The sequence below is a fragment of the Pipistrellus hanaki genome (genome assembly GCF_964339955.1).
Source record: "Pipistrellus hanaki genome assembly, chromosome: 9".
Classification (NCBI taxonomy): domain Eukaryota; kingdom Metazoa; phylum Chordata; class Mammalia; order Chiroptera; family Vespertilionidae; genus Pipistrellus; species Pipistrellus hanaki.
This window is the reverse complement of record NC_140511.1, coordinates 64294550-64300127: the sequence shown is the minus strand read 5'-3', so window position 1 is coordinate 64300127 and position 5578 is coordinate 64294550.

The following is a 5578-nucleotide window of genomic DNA, read 5'->3' as shown; positions in this document are numbered from 1 at the left end:
TAATAAGGATTAATGGGCAACTTTACTGTGTGGTCACCATAGACAATTATTATCTGGAGATTTCAGGGGGATGTTCTCATTCCTTTCCTATATGCACAGGGAACTTACTAGTTTGTGCTCCAGACAGTCTGTCAGTGAGCGCTGTTAGAGGAAAACATTTATTTTTAGCTTAAGCTCATGAAACGTCAGTAGCCTAGGCATCTGGAGATTTGGAGTCTAGTTATGGTTCTGCCATGTGGTAACAGTTGACCTCAGGTAACTAGGGAAGCTCTAATGTGGGCTATCTGTGATATGAGGTATTGATTACCTGGACTCCACAGATCCTTCTAGCTATAAAATTCTGTGAATTGTGTTATTTTCTTTAGAAGAAGAAGAATTTTCCATAATTATCCATTCTGATTTCTGGTTTCAGTTTTCCTTATTCTATTTATTTCTATCTCTTGATCAAATTTTCTTTCTGCTGATACCCCCCCCCCCCCCCCCCACACACACACACTAGAAGCCTGGTGCACGAATTCATGCACAGGTAGGGTCCCTGGGTCTGCCCGGTGATTGAGGCCTATGGGTAGGGGGGCAGTCAGCCAGGGAGAGGGACAGTAGGAGGTTGGCTGGCCGTACCACCCCCCCTGGATTGGGGCCAATCAGGGGAGGGGGGCTGGCTGATGGTGGGGGGATAAGGGATGAGGGGCTGCAGGAGGTTGGCTATGGGAGCATATGACCACCAGGGGGGGCAGTTCCTGCATTGACTGTCTGCCCCCTCATGGTCAGTGCACATCATAGTGACTGGTCGACCGGCCATTCTGGTCATTTCAGTCGTTCGGTTGTAATGGTCTATATATATATACCATAACCATGAATATAAAAAACAAGCCATATGTGTGTATGTGTGCGTGTGTGTGTGTGTGCGTGTGTGTGTGTGTGTGTGTGTGTGTATGTATATTTATATTCCCAACTCTTAGCCTAATCATATTTTTTAATCTTTCTACCTTTCCAACTCCTTCCAGACCTCACAAACTTAAAATCACATACTTTTTCCTCATTGCTGCCATTCATTTTTAGCCATCTTTAGTTTCCCTGTCTCGTGTCCATTATCAATAATAAAATCTTTGTTCAATAGTAACAAATATATATTGAATTCCTATTATGAGCCAGGATCTATTTCCAATGCTTAAGATACTTTAAAACAGACAATAATTTTGCCCATATAGAGAATATATTCTGGGAGGGGGGAAGATAATATGAGAATAGGAACATTTAATAATTTGTTCAAAGGGGTGAGTGCTATGAAATAAAGGTAGAACATGGTAAGGGCACTGGGAAAGTGAGTGTGAGGAAGTGTTGTGACAGATACAGCAGGTGCAGAGGCTGTTTTGTGTTCTGCGAAGTCCTCTCTGAGGTGATGGTCCAATGGTGATCTAATAGCTGACAAGCCGGCAGGAGAGGGGAAAGAAAATGTTTTATGGCAGAGGCAGAAGCACATAAAAATGTCTTTTCTGAAGCCAAAATAAACATATATAATTTATCCAGATTTATGCAGATGTTTCCATAAAGGTCCAAAATATCTAAAATCCATGTGAATGAAGACAGCTTGCTTTTTTATGTTCCTCGCAATGGTCAATTAAAAGAGTCTGTGCTTATAATTGAATGGGTGGTTAAGTGCATATGGAGACTATATGCAGACTTATTTTCCTTCCCCTCACCCAGATATATTTATTTGTTCAGATGACTTCATTTCTACAAATGTACTTTTCATTCTTGCAATGAGAAACTATGGTATTTCTATGTAACAGTTAGGGTATACATTTTTAAAAATTTAAATAAATTCTAAAAAATATATTTTTATTTATTTCAGAGAGGAAGGAAGAGGAAGATAGAAACATCAATGATGAGAGAGAATCATTGATCAGCTGCCTCCTGCACACCCCGTACTACGGACTGAGCCTGGCATGTGCCCTTGACCGGAATTGAACCTGGGACCCTTCAGTCCGCAGGCTGTTACTCTATCTACTGAGCCAAAGCAGGTAGGGCAAATGTTTTTCTTTTTAAATGTAGTGTTCATAGTTATACTTTTTGTGACTACATAATATGCATAGTGTTAATGTCCCACAATTTATTAAACTATTCCTTAACATTGGATATTTGGGATTATAAATGAGTTTAGATAAAAATACAGCTAATTTAGATGACTTGATTCTGTTAGTAATTCTATATTACATTTCAAAAATGTCTACTTTCTTATTGCCCTTATATTTAATTTACTTGGATATTTTTGTATCATTTAGAAGATAATTATAATGTATTGTACACTTAACATAGATCTCATGTTAAGTGTTTTGTTTTTTTTATCATATTGTACTTAAAAAAGTATAGAAAGAATATTTTGATGGAACAGACTGACAAATATCAGGGGAGTGGTGTGGAGGGATTGGATAAAAGAAGGTGAAAGGATTAGCTAAAGAACATATATGCGTAGCCCATGGACACAGCCAATAGTGGAGCAAGGGCCAAGAGAGGGGGTGTGGGGACTGGGAGGAGGTGGGCAAATGGGGGAGAGTGGGGGACTTCTGCAACAACAGCTCAGAGAAATATCTAAACTTCCATGTTCACTGCAGCATTACTTACAATAGCAGAGGTATGGAAACAATGTAAATGCCCATCAATGGATGATTGGATAAAGGAAATGTGCTATATTTACATATCATGGAATATTATTCAGCCCTTAAAAAGATGGGAATCTTCTCATGTGTGACAACCTGGAGGAGCTTGGAAAATATTATGCTAAGTAAAATAAGCCAATTGCTTATTTGGGCAGATACTGCATGATTCCACTTATATGAGGTTCCTAAAATAGTCATACTCATTGAAAGAGAGAATGAAATTGCTGGTTGCCAGTGTCCAGAGGCAGGAAAAAATGGAAAGTTGTTATTCAATGGGCATAAAATTTCTGTAATATAAAGAGAATGAGTTCTAGAGATCTGCTATATAACATTGTGCCTATAGTTAACAATACCGTACTCTGCACTTTAAAGTTTAAAAGGGTAATCCTGGCTGATGTGGCTCAGTGATTGAGCATTGACCTATGAACCAGGAGGTCATGGTTCAATTCCTGGTCAGGGCATATACTGGGGTTGCAGGCTCGATAACCAGTATTGGGGATACAGGAGGCAGCCGGTCAATGATCCTTTCTCATCATTGAAGTTTCTATCTTTCCCTCTTCTTTCCTCTCTGAAATAAATAAAAATATATTTAAAAAAAAGTTTAAGAGGGCAGATCTCATATTAAGAGTTATCACAATTAAAATGAAAGAAAGAGAGGGAGTAAAAAGTTGCAAACTTTCAGTTATAAAATAAATAAGTCATGAGGATATAATGTACATTATAACAACTATAGTTAATACTGTATTGTATATGTAAAGGTTGCTAAGAGAGCAAATCTTAATTCTCATCACAAGAAAAATTTAGTATGATGACCGATGTTCACTAAGCTTGGTATAATTATCATTTTGCAATATAAACAAATATCAAATCATTATGTATACATCTAAAATGAAATAATGTTGTAATACTTATAAGGTATAAATATAAATGTAATATAAATTAGTTATAATATTAAATTGTACCTCAATAAAAAATTTAAAGAGGGGAATAAGGAAAGGAGTTAGGCACCTATTTTGCTGGCAAGGATCATGAAAAAGAAATTTCCTTCATGCAGTCATTGTTTAGCAAATACCTTATTTTGGGGAAATTAGATTGTTAACATATATTTTTCTGGTTATTTTCTGTTTGTCGCAACTCTCAGGGATTAAGATTTTTATAGTAAGGAGCTTCTTGGTCTGGTGGCTTTTTGATTTTGGCAGAAGCAGTAAAATGCTGTGGCTAAAAATTATTCCTGAAAGCTTAATCTACTTCTTCAATCATTCCAGCAAATTTGGAAACCACAGAAGGCATGACAATAACATGTTTTGTTTAAACAAACAAAAAGGCCAAATAAAATAATATTAAACATTTTAAAAAAGAAAAGTGGACAAGAATAGAGGGTGCAGAATTAAACTCACACATACACACGTGCACAACATAGACCATGTTCAGTTGATTTTCCACAAAAGTATAAAAATTCAACAAGAAAACAAAACAGTACTGGAATAGTTATATGTACTCTGAAAAATACGTAAAATTAATGTGATATGTCATAGACATGAATGTGTTCGCTGAAACTATGAAGCTTTTAGAAGAAAGCATCTGGACAGACTTGGGGAAGGGAGGTATTTCTAAAATAGGATCCAAAAGTCTTTACCTAAAAGAAAAACAATGATAAAGTGGACTTCATTAAAATTTTTTTTTTCTGAACAAAAGATACCAATGAGAAGTTTAAGTCAAAATTAGGAAGAAAGTAACAATAAATACATTTGTCAAAGGATTTATCTCCAGAATACACAGTAAACTCAGAAAAAGAAAATAGTCCAATTACAATTGGTAAATTTATTTTTGTTGCTGCTGTTGTTGCTGCTGCTAATCCTCACCTGAGGATGTTTTCCCATTGATTTTTTAGAGAAAGTGGGAAAGAGAGGGAAAGAGAGAGAAGTATTGATGTAAGAGAAGCATATTGATTTGTTGCCTCCTGCACGAGCCATAACCAGAGCCGGGGCTGGCCAGGCAGAAGCCTGCAACTAAGGTACATGCCCTTGACTGGAAATGAACCTGGGACCCCTTAATCTACAGCCAAGACTCTATCCACTGAGCCAAATTGGCTAGGGCAAAATTGGTAAATTCTTAAAATAATACTTCACACTGAAGATAGCTAAATGGCCAGTAAGTCTATGAAAAGATACTCATCACCATTTTATGCAGAAAGTATAAATAAACATTGCCTCAGAAGCGGGAATCTCTGGGTTCAAATTCCAAATTTGAACTCCATAACATATTCATGAACTCACACCAGTTGCTTAAACTCTCATTTAGTTTCATCCTTGAAAATATAATAATATCAACCCTACTTCATCAAATTTTTGAAGATTAGAAAAAATATATATTTATGATTCACAATAAGTACTTAATGCTAGTCATTACAAACAGCTAAAATTTGAGAACGTAAATTTAAGGCTAAAGAAATCCAAGGTGAATGAGCCAGAATGAAGGAAGTTCATAGACATAAACCCTTTTATATGGTTTCTTGGAAGATTAATGCCTGGCATATTTAAATGCTCAAAATTTACTGAATAAATGAATAAATGTAAGAATTGCCACAGAGGAAAAAAATTCCTTCATGCAATCATTGTTTAGCAAATACCTTATTTTGGGGAAATTAGATTGTTAACATATCTTTTTCTGGTTATTCTCTGTTTGTCACAACTCTCAAGGTCCTTTTCTTCTCTGTCCTGTCCAAAAATACTAGCTTCTGAGAACTGAATCATTCAGTCTCCCCTGCCCTCTTTTTCTAGTTGGATCTGGCCAATGGGAGACAGGGCAAGAGATGGGAGGAAACAAGCAGAGAGAGGTTGGGGTAGTTATCTCCCTGTATCTCTTTGCATGGTCATAGTTTTGCCCATAGTTGCTTTTTTATTGTTCTAAAGTCACAGTTC